At 34.9% G+C, this 19,527-nt stretch overlaps 1 protein-coding gene across 2 annotated transcripts in view; it reads right to left on the bottom strand.

Moving 5' to 3' along the window:
- Positions 1-19,527, bottom strand: part of FSTL5 (follistatin like 5) — an 874,271-nt gene that overhangs the window by 392,929 nt on the left and 461,815 nt on the right. The window lies entirely within an intron of this gene.

Genomic DNA, 19,527 nt, shown 5'->3' with positions numbered 1-19,527 from the left:
AGAATTATGCAGTTGCATCTGAAATGTTTTAGCTGGAAGCTATATGTTTTTTACAGAAGGAGACTTTTTAAAGTCACACATACTTCTTTTCTCCCTTCAAATAGAATCTAATATGGAAATTTACTTACAGTGCTGGCAAGTTCAGAACTATTTAATCTGTTATGCTCAACCAGGTGCAAATTCTACCAGTACTACAAGACATGACTAATGCAAGTATTTTTTTGTTTTAATAATTCTGTATTTTCACTAACAAATGTTTTGTTTAAATTACAAACAGTGTATTAAAAGCATATGATCGGGGATGCATAAGGATCAAGTTCATCACTGTGAAGACTTTCTTTTTTTAACAGTAATACTTTTTGAGCAAATTACCAACCTAATTAAGAAATATATTTATATTTAGTTTGGCCACCTGAGGTAAAGAACTGACACATTGGAAAAGACCCTGATGCTGGGAAAGATTGAATGCAGGAGGAGAAGGGGACAACAGGGGATGAGATGGTTGGATGGCATCACATGACTTGATGAACATGAGTTTGAGCAAGCTCCGAGAAATGATGATGGATGGGGAAGCCTGGCGTGCCTGCAGTTCATGGGGTGACAAAGAGTCAGACATGACTGAGCAACTGAACTGAACTGATTCATATTAACACCACAAATTTCTGACTATGACTTAATTGTACATCCAAATCTGTAGATAGATTTAAGTATCCATTGGTACTTAAGAACTGGTAGAGTCAAAGTTGACACGATACATTCCTTGGTTTTATAGAGTTGGATAATATTGTCTATAGTTAATTATAAAATATCTTAGTAACAATTATGCTATTGTTCTAACTGGAATTATATCTCCATCTATTTATGAAAGTGTGATGAAAGATGAAAACAACTCTCACACCAAATTCTACCATACATACATACATACATTCTTAAGTACAAAATGACTGCAAATGAAGCCATTTCTGTTACTGCAGAGTTTCTGAATGAAGTATGCATTCATCCATCTGTAATGCTTTGAGGTCTCTGATAGTCATAACAAGTATCCCAGTAGCTTCCTATAATCCAGTACATTGAAATCCTGTCTCCACTGAAATCAGCAGAAAAATATGATAAAGTTATTCATAAAACTCATTCAGTTTAAAGTCATTAGCTCTTTTAGAACTATAAATCTTCTACATGTAAGGACACTCTCTCAATTGACGCTGCTTCTGTGGTAATAGTTTGGCCTTGGAGTACAAAATGAAGCAGGACAAAAGCAAACAGAGTTTTGCCAAGAGAACGCACTGATCATAGCAAACACCCTCTTCCAACAACACAAGAGATGACTTTACACATGGACATCACCAGATGGTCAATACTGAAATTAGATTGATATATTCTTGGCAGCTGAAGATGGAGAAGCTCTATACAGTCAGCAAAAACTAGACCTGGAGCTGACTGTGGCTCAAATCATGAACTCTTTATTTCTAAATTTAGACTTAAATTGAAGAAAATAGGGAAAACCACTTGACCATTCAGGTATGACCTAAATAAAATCCTTTATGATTATACAGTGGAAGTAACAAATAGATTGAAGGGAGTAGCTTTGATAGACATACAGAGGTTAATGGCAGGCAGTGATTAAGACTGTCTCCAAGAAAAAGAATGCAAAAAGGCAACATGTTTGTCAGAGGAGACCTCGCAAGTAGCTGAGAAAAGAAGAGAGGCTAAGGGCAAGGGAGGAAAGGCTAGGCTTCAACTGTAGGTGAACTGAGAACTTTCAGATGTTCAATCTGGAATTAGAAAAGGCAGAGGAACCAGAGATCAAATTGCCAACATCTGTTGGATCATACAAAAAGCAAGAGGATTACAGAAAAGCATCTATTTCTGCTTTATTTATTATGTCAAAGCCTTGACTGTGTGGATCACAATAAACTGTGGAAAATTCTTCAAGAGATGGGATACCATCTGCCTTACCTGCCTCGTGAGAAACCTGTATGTAGGTCAAGAAGAAACAGTTAGTACTGGACAGGGAACAACAGACTGGTTCCAAATAGGGAAAGGATTATGTTAAGGCTGTATATTGTTACCCTGCTTATTTAACTATATGCAGAATTTATCATGCAAAATGCCGGGCTGGATGAAGCACAGCTGGAGTCAAGATTGCTGAGAGAATTATCAATAACCTCAGATATGCAGATGGCACCACCGTTATTGCAGAAAGTGAAGAGGAACTAAAGAGCCTCCTGATGAAGGTGAAAAGGAGAGTGAAAAAGGTGGGTTAAAACTCACCATTAGAAAACACAAGATCATGGTGTCCAGTCCCATTACTTCATGGCAAATAAAAGGGGAAACAATGGAAACAGTGAGAGACTTTATTTTCTGGGGCTCCAAAATCACTGCAGACAGTGACTGCAACCACAGAATGAAAGAGCGCTTGCTCCTTGGAAGAAAAGCTGTGACAAACCTAGACAGCATATTTAAAAGCAGAGATGTGACTTTGTCGACGAAGGTCCACCTAGTCAATGCTATGGTTTTTCCAGTAGTCATGTATGCATGTGATAGTTGGACCATAATGAAAGCTAAGCACTGAAGACTTGATGCTTTTGAACTGTGGTGTTGGAGAAGACTCTTGAGAGTCCCTTGGAAAGCAAGGAGATCAAACCAGTCCATCCTAAAGGAAATCAGGTCCTAAATATATACTTTAAGGGCTGATGCTGAAACCAAAACTCCAATATTCTGGCCACCTGATGTGAAGTACTAACTCACTGGAAAAGATCCTGATGCTGGGAAAGATTGAAGGCAGGAGGAGAAGAGGACAACAGAGGATGAGACAGTTGGATGCCATCATGGACTGGATGGACATGAATTTGAGCAAGCTTCAGGAATTGGTGATGGACAGGGAAGCCTGACATGCTGCATTTATGGGTTCCCAAAGAGTTGGACATAACTGAGCAACAGAACTGAACTTCTGAACTAAACTAGGATCAAATTTTCATGCTTTGGGTTATTATCATTTTTTGAATGGCTATCCATGCTTCAAAAAATGGCAAAAGGCGAATAACACAAATTATAAAATGAATTTTAGGGATAGAACATATCAATTGTAATTTAGTCTACTTTATTAGATCAAGTAGCAACAGAGTGAATAGTTTCTAGGGAAAAGAATGCAATTCTTTGCTAAAAGGGCAAAAATAAGTAAACCAATACAGCCTGGACTTTGAAGAATGATCCCAATTAAATTGGTGAATCCTAATCTCTCCATAAACAGTTATGTCTGGAAATCCTAATATTTTTCACAAGTGATAGCTTGTGGAGCCAAGTTTGAAATCAAAATTTAAAAAGTTAATAAATCCTAAAGGACTGAAAAATGCAGGAAATATTTTATTATGTATATTTATCACTGTACATGAAAATGTTCTACTTTTTAAGTTAAAAAGCCTATAAATACTGCTTTTATATTACAAAAGCTTTTTCAAATAATGTATTAAAATAAAATTTCTTTGTTACATTTTGGTGTGGTAATGTGAATATTTTATAAGCAATGGCATATATGGCACTTTCATCTGTTGTTTAAACATAGTTGCAGGGTGTTAAAATATTTAATTATGCATTGTTAGTAGAGTGTTGAATGTGTACAAAGGACTGGAAAAGAATCTGCATTTTTAATAAGACTTCATAAAAATAATATCCATTACATAAGAATTGTGTCAATCTATAAAATAAAAAAATCTCACTCACTGTAGCAGTAACATAAACTCCCGATTGCAAAATAAAATATTACCACTTCATATATTCTAGGACAAATGCAGTTACTAAATAAAAAGATATTGAGCCATCACCTATGTAGTTTTCAGAATGTTAATATGGAAAGTTTTTATAAAAGAAGATTCTACCAAATTTAATTGTGTCAATAGAAATATGACTAGCAAGGCTGTATATTGTTACCCTGCTTTTTAAATTATATGCAGAGTACATCATGAGAAATGCTGGGCTGCAGGAAGCACAAGGTGGAATCAAGATTGCTGGGAGAAATATCAATAACCTCAGATATGCAGATGACACCACCCTTATGGCAGAAAGTGAAGAGGAACTGAAGAGTCTCTTGATGAAAGTGAAAGAGGAGACTGAAAAGTTTGGCTTAAAGCTTAACGTTCAGAAAACTAAGATCATGGCATCCAGTCCCATCATTTCATGGGAAATAGATGGGGAAAGAGTGGAAACAGTGACAGACTTTATTTTAAGGGCTCCAAAATCACTGCAGTTGGTGACTGTAGCCATGAGATTAGAAGACGCTCACTCCTTGGAGGGACAGTTATAACCAACCTAGACAGCATATTCAAAAGCAGAGACATTACTTTGTCAACAAAGGTCCGTCTAGTCGAGGCTATGGTTCTTCCAGTGGTCATGTATGGATGTGAGAGTTGGACTATAAAGAAAGCTGAGCACCGAAGAATTGATGCTTCTGAACTGTGGTGTTGGAGAAGACTCTTGAGAGTCCCTTGGACTAGAAGGAGATCCAACCAGTCCATCCTAAAGGAAATCAGTCCTGGCTGTTCATTGGAAGGACTGATGCTGAAGCTGAAACCCCAATACTTTGGCTACCTGATGTGAAGAACTGACTCATTTAAAAAGACCCTGATGCTGGGAAAGAATGAAAGCAGGAGAAGAAGTGGACAACAGAGGTTGAGGTGGTTGATGGCATCACCGACTCAATGGACATGAGTTTGAGTCAACTCCAGGAGTTGGGATGGACAGGGAGGCCTGGCATGCTGCAGTCCATGTGGTCACAGAGTTGGACATGACTGAGCAACTGAACTGATCATATACCATTAAGCACAATCGCTGGTTCAGATTTTTAGTTTGCTCAACTAATTAGGTTTGATATCATTTCATTCTTCATTTTACATCAGTAAAAAAAAAAAGTTAATTTGTTGTTACTTCAGTGACTGAAAAGGTGTGTGACAAATTTCTCAGAACTTCATTTTTGAAAATCTGTTGTTTTCCATATGTAAATTCTTTCTACTATAATGAAACAATACTTTAAGATCTCTAGGAATAATGGGAATACTTTTGAATTTGAAGTTTGTCAAAGCAAGACATGTAACCAATTAATTTATTTCAATGTATTTTTTTGTTAGTCACAGCAAACTGGTTGATATAATTCTAACCCATATTAATCTTGAATTGAAAAGTGTGTATTTTCTTAGAATCTTTTCTAGAAATAAATCATCAGCTGTATCCTTCAGCGAATGTCTTGGGTATTTTGTCTTAAATATCCCTCAGGCCATACTCTGTTACTTACTCTGTTACCCTTGTTCAGTCCCTCAAAACTTCTCACCTAGAAAATTGCAGCTGGTAGTCAGCCGTGTTCTGGTGCATCTTTAAAAACATGCCATGGGCCAATTTCCAGTTTCCAATATGACATCAACTTGATAGTAAATTTCCTGAAAATGTAATCGCTGCCTTCAATACATCATTGAACAGGAGAAATCTGCTGTTATTTCCGATTCTGATCTTGTTCTTTAACTACATCTTGCACTCAGCTTAAATGATTCTTCTAAATTTAGATCTGATAATTCCATATCACTGCCAAGTGCTTTGCCTGTTACTACATGAACCAGCTCTGTTTCTCAATATCTGTAGCATTTCAAGATCTATTCTCTACCTCTTTCCTCAGCCTGTTTTCTCACTGATTTCCAGCTTGTATTTCAATTTTCTGACTCCCAAACTGCTCGCGATTTCCCACACCTAGATCTTTCCTGATATGATCTCCTTAGTGGAAAGCACCTGGTCTCTGGCTGTCTTCTTAAGAACACATACTTGGGGATATACTTAATTCAGAAGTTATCTCTGCTCAGAATCCATCACTGAGACTGCACTCTTTTTTGCTGTCTTGTGTAGTTATACAACACACCTTTTAGTGTTTAATTTCCTCAAGTTGAAAAACTCTTTCTTATCTATATTTGTAATGACAAGCCCTGATAATGTCACATAAGAATATAACAGATGTTGTATGTTGTGGATAAAATTAATAATTATAACTTGAAATATTAATTTAAATATGTAAAAGGATGTAATTGAGTCTTTGCACAATTGATAAAATTTAAAGTACAGAATGCTTAATGTGAAATATACCATGCTTCTTCCTTTCTTCTTTTTCTTTTTAATCTCCCATCTCTGTTCTCTCTGTTTTTCTGCCTCCATCCCTAACTCTGTCACTCCCTCTGTCTCTTTCTTCCTCCCATCCAACTTTTCTTTCTAATTCTTATCTTTAGTTGAAAATGATCATCCTTTTGGTATAGACAAGAACATTATATCATATACTAAGATGTCTAATATACTTATGTATTTACTGAAGTGTAATTATGATTACTAATCAAGTTAGAGCCATACTAAGAAAAAACTAATCATTCACTCTCCCCTAGGCAGTCTCTATAAATGTGTGTTACCTCTCAAGATGATCAGTAATCTGTAATTTGTGTAATGCTTTAAACATCACAGATGCTTTGCTTTAGTCCCAGCTGATCATCAATAACAAGGGTCCATCTATATTACTTGAATGTCTGGTAACAGATTCACTGCAATTTGCTCCCCTTTTATAACAACAGTTTCTGTCAGGATGAGCATGATTTACAGTGAATACATTGCACATGATAGACAGTATTCCATGTCCCATGAAATCCTGTCAGGCAGCTAAACAGCACTTGGTATAGATGTCTGCTTTCCATTTTTCTTAAGAAATTTATTTAGCTTAAATATATTGTAAAGTTGTCACATAAGGATATAACAAATGTGCATTAATATTTAAGATAAATATATTTATGTTATAGAAAAATTTTCATTCAAAATGTACTAAGGATGATTGCAGTGGTAGAATATGCTAAAAAATGTACTTGCCAATTAACACTGCAGATAGAGGTCCATTATAAATTAAGGGGGAGAAATTGGAACTGAATTTCCTTGAGAGATGAAACTTTGTTGTTGAATAAATGGAGTAAAAAATAAGAAGATTGAAATTATTAAATATAATCAAACATACATATCTTAAATAGGTAATCATCAATTAATTATTTGTATATAAGTGTGAAGATAAATGTGTATTAACATTCCATTTTGCTACTCTTAAATGCTTGTTAAAAATATTTGTCTTTAATAGATTTTGCCATGGGTTTTGTAATATCTGAAGGGGAAACTGCCAAGAAATTACTGTGTACTGAATAATGATGAGGCATGCTTCAGTTCAGTTCAGTTCAGTCGCTCAGTCGTATCCGACTCTTTGTGACCCCATAAACCACAGCCAACCAGGCCTCCTTGTCCATCACCAACTCCTGGAGTCCACACAAACCCATGTCCATTGAGTCAGTCATGCCATCCAACCATCTCATCCTCTGTCATCCCCTTCTCCTCCTGCCCTCAATTTTTCCCAGCATCAGGGTCTTTTCCAATAAGTCAACTCTTCACATCAGGTGGCCAAAGTATAGGAGTTTCAGCTTCAGCATCAGTCCTTCCAATGAAGAGCCAGGACTGATCTCCTTTAGGATGGACTGGTTGGATCTCCTTGCAGTCCTAGGGACTTTCAAGAATCTTCTCCAACACCACAGTTCAAAAGCATCAATTCTTCAGTGCTCAGCTTTCTTCACCGTCCAACTCTCATATCCATACATGACCACTGGAAAAACCATAGCCTTGACTAGATGGACCTTTGTTGGCAAAGTAATATCTCTGCTTTGTAATATGCTGACTAGGTTGGTCAAAACTTTTCTTTCAAGGAGTAAGCGTCTTTTAATTTCATGACTGCAGTCACCATCTTCAGTGATTTTGGAGCCCCCCAAAATAAACTCTGTTACTGTTTCTGCTCTTTCCCTATCTATTTGCAGTGATGGGACTGGATGCCATGATCTTAGTTTTCTGAATGTTGAGCTGTAAGCCAACTTTTTCAGTCTCCTCTTTCACTTTCATCAAGAGACTCTTCAGTTCTTCTTCACTTTCTGCCATAAGGGTGGTGTCATCTGCATGTTTGAGGTTATGATATTTCTCCCAGCAATCTTAATTCCAGCTTGTGCTTCATCCACCCCAGCGTTTCTCATGATGTACTCTGCATATAAGTTAAATAAGCAGAGTGACAATATACATCCTTGACGTACTCCTTTTCCTATTTGGAAACAATCTGTTGTTCCATGTCCAGTTCTAATTGTTGCTTACTGACCTGCATAAAGATTTCTCAAGAAGCAGGTCAGGTGGTCTGGTATTCCCATCTCTTTCAGAATCTCCACAGTTTATTGTGATCCACACAGTCAAGGCTTTGGCATAGTCAATAAAGCAGAAATAGATAATTTTCTGCAACTCTCTTGCTTTTACCATGATCCATCGGATGTTGGCAATTTGATCTCTGGTTCCTCTGTCTTTTCTAAAACCAGGTTGAAGCTGGAAGTTCACAGTTCAGGTATTGTTGTAAGCCTGGCCTAGAGAAATTTGGAACATTACTTTGCTAGCGTGTGAGATGAGTGCTATTGTGTGGTAGTTTGAGCAGTCTTTGGCATTGCCTTTCTTAGGGATTGGAATGAAGACTGATATTTTCCAATCCTGTGGCCACTGCTGAGTTTTCCAAATTTGCTGGCATATTGAGTGCAGCACTTTCAAAGCATCGTATTTTAGGATTTGAAATAGCTCAACTGGAATTCCATCACTTCCACTAGCTTTGTTCATAGTGATGCTTTCTAAGGCCCACTTGACTTCTAATTCCAGGATGCCTGGCTCTAGGTAAGTGATCACACCATCGTAATTATCTTGGTTGTGAAGATCTTTTTTGTACAGTTCTTTTGTGTAGTCTTGCTACCTCTTCTTAATATCTTCTGCTTCTGTTAGGTCCCCACTATTTCTGATCTTTATTGAGCCCATCTTTGCATGAAATGTTCCCTTGGTATCTCGAATTTTCTTGGAGAGATCTCTAGTCTTTCCCATTCTATTGTTTTCCTCTATTTCTTTGCACTGATCACTGAGGAAGGCTTTCTTACCTCTCCTGGCTATTCTTTGGAACTCTGCATTCAAATGGGTATATCTTTCCCTCTCTCCTTTGTTTTTTGCTTCTCTGCTCTTCACAGCTCTTTGTAAGACCTCCTCGGACAGCTATTTTGCTTTTTGTATTTCTCTTTCTTAGGCATGGTCTTGCTCCCTGTCTCCTGTACCATGTCAGGAACCTCTGTCCATAGTTCATCAGGCACTCTATCAGATCTCGTCCCTTAAATCTATTTCTCACTTCCACTGTATAACTGTTAGGGATTTGATTTATGTACATGAATTTCTTTTCATTGTGATAATCCCGAGACACTGCAAAATATTTTGGTACTGTCTACACATTAAAGAATTATTAGGTTATTTTGAGTGTAGTGCATTTATTCTCCTGGGATCTCAGAGGTAACAACAGTCTGAAGCTATTTTCAATACTCTCCAAAATTGGATGTTAAACTTTGTGATATATAAGGTTGTACAGGCTCCTTGAAAGTGTCTCACTGTTCATTCAGTACAAGGACTGTAAAATCTCAGGCTAGTGACCCTTTTATTCTTAGGTTTTCAATGGAAAGCTTACATAATTGGTCCATTTATTTTAGACTGGAATGGAAAAAAGTCATTAATTTTAAAATAAGATTATTAAAAACAGATAATATATTTTAAAGGTGTTAACTGTGAGTAGGCAATATATGCCTTAAACGTCAACTGATAAGAAATATTTGGGAAACACTGGTAGAAGGTGGCATATTAAATATATGGTAGACTTCAAAACTTGATAAGAAAAAGTATACAGATTATTTTCTTAATTTTCATTGCTGTGATAATAATATTTTGAAATAATTGGGGCAAGTAAAGTGTCATTAAAATCAATTTTCTTTCTTTCTCTTCTTTTTTTAATGTGACTACTACAAAAATTAAAATTACTAGGATCGATAAAATATTTTTCTTCTATTATTTTTCAAATGGGTTAGCATTAATCTCTAAGGAGAGGAATAATAGCTTGAGAACAGTAATAAAGTATCATGATTATAATTTTTTAATTATTATATCTTTACACAAATGCAGGTCATTAAAAACATGATGTTAGACTATATTTATTGATGCTGTGTTTCCAAGCCTCCAACTAATAAAAATTAAAAAAAAAAAAAAAATGGCAAAAGGGTAAAAAAAAAAAAAAAATAAAAGAAGGTAGATTTAAAATAAATCTTGAATATAAGAATAATGTAGTCATATATAGTTCTCAAAGTGATCATAACTGAATGGTGGGATTAAAATAGATTCTTATTTTTCTTTTGAATGCCTTTCTGTTTCCTTTAACTTCTACAGTAAGAAAAATAAATCCTGTTTTTGTTTTTTAGTTGCTAAGTCATGTCTGACTCTTTGTGATCTCCTGGAGTGTAGCCCTCCAAGCTCCTCTGCCCATTCGATTTTCCAGGCAAGAAAGCTGGAGTCAGTTGCCATTTCCTCTCCAGGGGATTTTCCCAACCCAGCGATTGAGGAATGGAAGCCCAAGAAAAGTAAATATCCTTTCTTAAAAAATATGTATATAGAATTATGGTAGTAAATGCAAGCAAAAAATAAAGACCTTGATAGACTTTTATTAATACGTGATTTGGGTTAAAATTTATGAAAATCCAAAACTCAATTTTTTGTTTTTGATTCATTTCTTTTTTTCAACAAGATACAATGGATTCAAACTAATATTGATACTGAAGATAAACCTTATGATTTCTATATACATTGATAACATCTATGTAAAGCTTCATGTTTTATCTGGTAATATCCATACAACTCCTCTGTGAAAGTGTCAGAACTCACATAAATGACAGGATAGATGTCTAGCTGCTAAAAAATAAAGAAAGAAAGAAAGAAAGAAAGAAATGAGACAGGAATAACTATGAAGTAAAATCAAAAATGTTAGCCATTCAGTCATGTCCGACTCTTTGTGACCCCATGGAGTGTAGTCCACCAGGCTCCTCTGTCCATGGGATTCTACAGGCAAGAATACTGGAGTTGGTAGTCATTCCCTTCTCCAGGGGATCTTCCTGACCCAGGAATCGAACCTGGGTCTCACGCATTGCACACAGATTATTTACCATCTGAGCCACCAGAGAAGCCTAAGTAATGCTGCTGCTAAGTCAGTTCAGTTGTGGCCGACTCTGTGTGACCCATAGACGGCAGCCCACCAAGCTCTCCCATCCCTGGGATTCTCCAGGCAAGAACACTGGAGCGGGTTGCCATTTCCTTCTCCAATGCATGAAAATGAAGAGTGAAAGTGAAGTCGCTCGGTCCAGTCCGACTCTTCGCGACCCCATGGACTGCAGCCTACCAGGCTCCTCCGTCCATGGGATTTTCCAGGCAAGAGTACTGGAGTGGGGTGCCATTGCCTTCTCTGAGCCTAACTAATAGATATACATTAAAAAATAAATTTAGCAAAACTATGATTTTTAAGTATTAGCTTCCAAATAGTATAAATGAAAAAATATCTGATTTATCTGCTATTATATATTTCTAAGCATTGCTTTTAATAGTTCATAATAACACTCACTTGGTAAATTAATGCCTCTCGAAAGGATCATTCGACAGAACAGACTTTTATAAGGAAACTTTCAATTGGAAACTTTAGATAAAATGCATCCTCTCAAACTAACCTAGAGAAAGGAATTCAGAAAAGAGCTAGTAATTAGAATGTGACATATTTCATTCCAATAGTTTTAAATTGCTGAACAATTTTGGCCAATTAAAAACTTAAATCCCATAAGGAGGAACTCAGTTTGGGAATCTGAGTTACTTTGAAATGAAGGAAAGGCTTTGTTGCCAATCTGCAGCCACTGTGTCATGTCCAAATAGATGGAATCTTTGAGAGCAGCATGGCTGGAATCTTCATAGTAAAGCCGCTACAAGGAGATGACAACCAGATACGGTTTCATACCACAAAAGGACAATGCAAGCTTCAATTCAAGGTGTTTCTGAGAAACTGGTATTAGGAACAGGGGGTTAACAAAGCTTAAATGTGAAAGCAAAATAGTCAGTCACTCAACAGTGTCCTACTCTTTGTGAATCCATGGATTGTAGCCTGTCAGGCTCCTCTAAATATGGAATTCTCCAGGCTAGAGTACTGGAGTGAGTAGTCATGCCCTTCTTCAGGAGATCTTCCCCACCCAGGGATCAAAGCCAGGTCTCCCACATTGCAGGCAGATTCCTTACCAGTGAATTACAGATATGATTGTGAAAACCTACAAACAGCCTTAGACAAAGTCCTTCCTAGAATATTATACTGAAATAAGGGGAAAGTAATTTTAAGTCAAATGCACTAAATTATGATTGACAAGGTATGTCACAGTGTGAAAAATAAGAATTGGTCAGTTACCATTTTATTATTTTTTATTTCTATTTCACTTTGTCTCAGACATGTCCTTATTTTCAATATCTATATGACAGAAGAGTCAAAATGTCAAGAAATAAATAGAAGTGTTTCACTTGAAATAAAATAAGCTGAAATAGCTAATTGAGCCTGCATTTAAAAGTAACAAACAGATCAAAAAACAAACTTTACCTGTGAGAGATCAGAGCATGTAGAATATCAGTGGTTATATGTAAAAAGAGAAACATAAAGGTGTACCAGCTACATCAGATTAAGGTAATATAAATAGGATGAGGACAGAGTCATTTCCAAATTGGAAAGATTTAAGATCATAGTTATATAATCTTACAGTGATGAATATTTAAAAATTATAGTTCAAATCTGTATTGCCTTATCAGTTGTTCTTTTATTAACGTTAGGGTATAATAGTTTTGGGTTTTCTTTTTTTTTGGTTTAAGACCAAGAAAATATCCTTTTAGAATATATGTCTAAACATAAAATTTCAACAGTCATGTTTTGTAACAGTGTTTTTCTATAGTGGTTGGAATCCAGATACAGCAAAAATAACACACAATGTAACCATCTGTAAGACAGTGATTCTGTATTTATCCAACCATTAGGGCATATCTGCACACTCCAACACAGAAGATTACAGTCATACACACATGTGAACTAACTTTGTAATCAAAGCTTGTAGTAGAATATTTATTTCTCCAGTGAATCAGTCAACCAAAGTTCCTGCAAAGTTTTATACTACAATGATCCAGTATAGATTCTTTTATGAATATAGCAGTTCTATCAATCCAATGCATCATTTCCCAAATCAGTATGGAGTTTTTTAATCTATATAAATAGTACAAGCTTGCCAGCACCTTAGAAGTCATTCTCTTGCCTGTGTTTCCATAGGTGACCATTCATATTAACTACTACAACCACAAGTGAGTTTTATCTATTTTAGATTTTAACTAAATATATACTTTAATGTACATTTATGTGCTCTGTTTCTTTGCTTAGAATTTTTTTTCATTTTTTTATATCCAACTTTTCAGCCACTAGCACTTAACTGTCTACACTTACATCTCTGGTGCAAAGTGCCATGACCAAAGTTACCAATAACTTCCTTATTGCCAATCCAGTGCCCATTTATCTGTTGTATACTTCCTTGCTTTGAACTTAGCCTTGAAAACAATTCCTTACTAAAAGTTCATGATGGTATATTCCGTTGACTTTCCTCTTTGTGCTATTATTGTTTAGTTTTAGCTTCCTACTGCTGTTTTACTCTTCTCTCTCCACAAACAGTAAGTCTCCTACATATGACTCTTGGAGTTGTGAACTTGCAAAGATGCTAACGTGTTCCCTCAGTGTCAGGCATAAGTGAAATTGCAGATTGCTTTCCATCTCCTCTTGCTGATGATCTTTCAGCTCTGCCATCTGCCACCTCCACTTCCCTTCTCCAGTCAATAACTCTTCTTACCTGCTTACTCAGTGCCGGCCCCTGTTTCCCAGCTGTTGGACTCTACTACTGTACTTTTCAAGGTACTGTACTGTAAGATTAAAAATCTGTTTTTATGTATTATTTGTGTGAAAAGTATTATAAACCTATTATATAGTACAGTACTATATAGTTGATTGTTAGTTGGGTAGCTAGGCTAACTTTGTTGGATTTTTTGAGCAAATTAGACTTATGAATCTGCTCTTGGCACGGAACTTGTTCATATGAAGGGGACTTCTTATGCTTACCTTGGATACCTCCATCCTTGCCACAGAATCAAATTTTAACTACATGCTCTCTGTCTCTCCTTGTGACCCAGAGCTCTCACCTGACTCTGGGCCACCTGATTCTCCAACTAAAAGTTTCTATTTGGATATGCCAATATGTCTAAAATTTAACTAAATGTACTCCCCAAACTTGTTTCTCTTCCTGGGCTTCCTACCTTAATGAGTAGCATCATTGTTCTCCTTTGCATGCAAACTAGATAATTTGACATTATCCTTGACCATACCCTCTTCCTCCCATGTCTATGTAATCACTCATCTAATCCAGCTAATTCTGCTTGTAAGCTATTTTCCAAATATGGACACATCCTTACATTATTGCTACTGCTCTTCTAGTCCTGTCCCCATCACTTTCACATACTTCAGCACTCTTAATTGGTCACTAAATTCAGCTATTTTTCTCAAATAAAGAACTTTCATATACTAATGATGTAATGTCAATGAATGTTAATATGATTCTCATATTTCATTGCTTGAGTTATTAGATGGTTCCGATAATTAACATTTTATTGCAGCAAATGTGATTTCCTAGAAAAATAAATTTTCTTTTCCTTATAATGTCACTATCAAATCTATACTCCATTAAGAAGACTTTCACATATAATTATGGAGAGTTAGGTGATTTAAAGTAACTCTTAAGATTTTGAAAAATATTTTAGAATCCTAATTATTCTTTTCTAAAAAGGAGAGACAGATATTGTACAAGTAGCTTCAATATAAATCTCACAATTGATGCATTAGGCTTGCAAAAACCTAATTACTTTAAGCATAGTAGAAAAATATCTTCCTGTGGATCCTTCCACAAAGAGACTGTTTGTGAGCTGAATAAAGATATACTTAAGGGTGATGTTAGACCTTTAATCACTAGAACACAGACATGTCTTAAAGTGTATGTAAATGGCTTAGGGAACTACAACTCATAATTATTTAATAGAATTTCAAGAATCTGTCAGAATTACACAAACTCCTCACTCCACACAATTTTTAATCAAAGAAATATATAATTTAACTTAGGAAATTAAGTACTTGAAAAGCATTTCCAAAACAAATATACATTTAGTGGATAGACAGCTGCACTATTTTTGGCAATCTAGAATGTCCAAATGAAAATAATTATTTCCTAAAATTCATAGTCATATAATTGTACTTTATCATCCCAACTGAATGTGCAAAACTAAATATATATAAACATTTACTTGAACATCACTTCTGAAATTCTGTGTGTGGTCATATTGTCTGATGGTGAATTTCTTGCACTTACCTACAGATTTGAAGCAAAAATATATATTTCAAGCCAAGTCAAACTTAATCAAACATTGTATTTTGATTTTCAGTTGGAAGAAAATAAAATACTGTCTCTATATGTCAGTACAAGTCCTTATAGTTAATAAAGATATTATTTATTTTTAATTCTAAGCACTCTTTACACTACAAATCTACACATTTTACTATTGAGAAAACAAAATTAATGGGTGTAGGGTGTCCACAATTTGCAAAGAAGGTTTAGTATTTCCTCTAAGTATTCAAAACTATGTCTGACCTCACTTAGTATTTATTGGATCCCATTACACAGATTTCCAAGTTTGCTAACCAAAGAAAGCATAATTTAAGATATTTGGTACTCTCAGTGAGAGTGAGGGATTTAGGTATCTTAGTAAAACTCAAAAGATTTTTTACTAATGTAAAAAACACTGGAGAGAAATTAAGAATGTCATATAATGCTTATTAGAAAATAATAAAATACTTCATCTTATTCAAAATGCAAAAAATATTTTACGAAAAACCTTATAAGTGTGAAAACAACACTCTGATATAATGTAATAACACTCGATGATGTGCTGGCTTTTTTTCTCTAACATTGACATTTACCTGTTTGCAAACTTTTTCCCATTTTATATGGTAGCAGAAAGATTAATAAACTGGAATCCAAGAATTCTATCTATCCTTATATCTAGCAGTAAATAATGAGTGGATAAAGATAAATATAACTTCTCTGGCCTTAGTTTATCCTCTTGGATATTCATTTAGGGAGTTTTTAGTTTTCTGTGCTTTCTTTTTATAAACTATCTGGGGGAATGAATTCTATGAGTGAAAAATGATTAGTGTTTACCCTTCCTTCATATGTCATTTTTATCATTGTCTGTCTGAGATGATGTATCTCTCAGGGAAAGGAAACTTCTCTTTCAAGTTACTTTAAATAATACAGCACTCTATACACATAGGTACTTAGTACCTAAATTTAAAATGGATTGCCTTTTCACTATTTTTATACACTTTTATTCATAATACTAATATTTTAAATAGAATGACTTTTTAAATCATGTCATTACACAAATTTCTGTCACAAAACTGAGGTGGGTTTAGTTGTGTTATAACAGAAGGAGAGAAACAAATAGGCATATGCTTCCTACTCACATGTAAACACCTTGCTGATACAGACAATCCATACAAGTTAGTTTTGCTCTCTCCAGGAAGTCATTATAGAACTGGTTGCCCTGTTTAATAAGGTTGAAACACTAAAAATGTAAAACTGTATGGAAAGCTGCTTGGTTAAACCACAAGGAATATCAAAACACTCTAGATAATTCCAGCATTACTTAGAAAAACATTATCTTTTCCAACTGATTGTTAACATAATTTTATCACAGTTAAGAAAAAGTTTTATGATGATTCAAAAAGATAAAAGCTCATAATATGATTACTGACTGCCAAGTGCTTGCATTACCCATTATCTTTTTATGGTTCAAAATATTAAAAATGTATACCTTTTGTGTTAGACACAATTTTCACCTAATAGAAGAATCATTAACGATATGCATTCAATTTCATTGCATTTCCTATAAATAATTTCTGTAATTTGATACCATATTACATTCCAGCCATCAACAGAATCATATAGATTTTCTTCTATCCAAATTCGATTGTTCCTAGTGCCCAATAGTTCCTTTATAAACCATGTTTCACTATGTCTTTATTGAATGCTTGTACTGATGCTTCAGATTTCTGAATTGCATAATTTTATTTATCTTTACAATGTACTGAACTACCTTGCCTTCCTTAGCAACATCAAATCATCTCTCAAACACAGTATCATATTTTCCCCTTCATAGGGGCCAGACAGCAGTATTTTTGAGAAGATTCTTATGTATTGATATTGCCAGGGATCAATATTCAGTCTTTGCCATGTTATCACAAAAATAGTATGTTATTCACACTTTATTTTCATTGTTTTGTCATTTTCTAGCTCCACTTTCCCACCATCAACAATAACTACATTTTAAATAAAAATCCTATAGAAACATATTTAACTCTCTTATTCACACTTGATAGTTTATATACCATTAAAAATGCTTCCTGCTATTGCTACAAATTTCAAGTACTTTTATTTAGCCAAATCTGTCTTCATATTGCGAGAGTGTGAATAGTAGTTGGTAGAGTAGATGGCCTGTTTAATAAAGTAAGTTAGTAAAATAGTAATATAGTTATTTCATAGATTTTCAGACTTAGAAAAGAATGTGCAGTTGGACTAATTTCTCTAAATACTGTGGTATGTCATGCAGCTGAGATTTTATTTATGCCAATATAGGAGGCAAAATTGACACCCTAAAATGTCTCTTTAATATACATACTACTTGTGTACTAAAGAGACAATCAAAGCTCAATCAAAGCCCAAAAGACTGAGACAGTAACTTCAATTTTCCCCCTAACTGCCTAAAAGAAAGCAGATAGAAGACCTGTTCCAGGAAGGGAGCTGTCGCTACAGGCTAACTATAATGTGAACGAGGCGTGGACAGGGAGGAACTTAGCAAATCCATGTGTGTTAAAATTCTTCTCTATGTTCTATTTTCTCTGCAGGGCCCAGCAAACATTTGTTAACCAAACATCTGCTTTTTCATCTGTCTGAAAATTGCCTTCCTCCCCTCTGAAGTCCTCTTCTGTCTTTACTGAGGATGGTACTTAAGGTGAGGTTTTCAGTCATTTAAGGTAAGGGTTTCAGTCATTGAGGACAGTACTTAACGTGATGGTTTTATTACTTAAGGTGAGGGTTTCGGTTTTCCTGGGTCTCTCCCATTTATACACATTATTAAACTTTGTTTGATTTTCTCCTGCTAACATGCTTCGTGACAACTTGATCCTTACGCCAGTCAGAGAAGTCTAGAAGGGTAGAGGAACATTGTTTCCTCTCTGACACTATTCTGTTTGTCCATCTTCCACCTCTCATCCAACAAAGTCCAAACCCACTCATCCTGAAGACTCACTCAGTTATTACTACCTTCACCACCTCTCCTTGATTCCCCAAAGGGGAGATTATATTCTTAATTCACTTAATATTTTATGTAGGACTTTCTACGACATTTATCTCCTTCTATCTTACATAATATAATGTGATTTTTTTTTTCCTGATAAACCATAGCATTCCTGTTATCCAGACCACACAAAATAATGCTTGCTACAGAGCAAAGCTCAGTGACAAACACATAGACTTCTTAACTAGTTTGGCATGGATTCAATTATAAATTCAGCCACTTAATTCTTAACTTCTCATGTTTCAGTTTCTTCATATAATCTTCCAGTGATAATGCTGTTTTCTTCTTACCTTTGAAAAGTTGTACACGCATTTAAAGGATGAAATGTTTACTGAGATATCCCATCTTGTATTCTGCTTGCAACTTAAAGTGGAAATGCAGCTTAATTAAATCTGAAGAGCATACTAACATCTTGCCTTAAAGCTTTATAACCCGCAAGTCTTTTATATTTATTACTTTGTTAGTATCAAATATTGCATAAAATATGATCAATGATTAATATAAAATGATCATGTGATAATTACTATCATTGTTTATATGAATTTTTAGAGGTTAAATTTTGTAAATTTAATTTTAATTTAATTTTTTCCAATATCAGGCAGCTGGTGTATGATAGGCATAATACACACATGATCTTTTTACACGAAACACATAGTATATTCCCTGTCTTTTTGGAAAAAAAAATCACATGTGTATATATTTGGAAAGCCTTACATATGTGAGTACTATAAAAATAGTGAAGATAATCTATTTATCTAAAATGCTCTTTAACTTAGATTACTTTGTGATTTTCAAACACCAACCAGTTTATTTAATGATTTGTTTTCCTTATTTTTAACACACAGCTCTGAAAACACTCCTTTCTGTTTTTCTGTCTCCTAGTCTGTTTTCTTTGGAATTATTTTTAATGAATAACCTGACATGTAGCTTTTTAAAATGAAATCATCTTTACGATTTTGCAATACAAAGTATAAACATCTAATTTGAAGAATCCTTAAAGCATTCATACATATATCATTCATTCCAAAGTATCTTAACATAAATATAAATTGTCATTCTTATGGTATTTTGTTACCGTATATGCAAACT

The sequence above is a fragment of the Odocoileus virginianus genome, chromosome 12 (genome assembly GCF_023699985.2).
Source record: "Odocoileus virginianus isolate 20LAN1187 ecotype Illinois chromosome 12, Ovbor_1.2, whole genome shotgun sequence".
Taxonomy (NCBI): Eukaryota; Metazoa; Chordata; class Mammalia; order Artiodactyla; family Cervidae; genus Odocoileus; species Odocoileus virginianus.
This window is presented reverse-complemented; position numbering and strand designations above follow the sequence as displayed.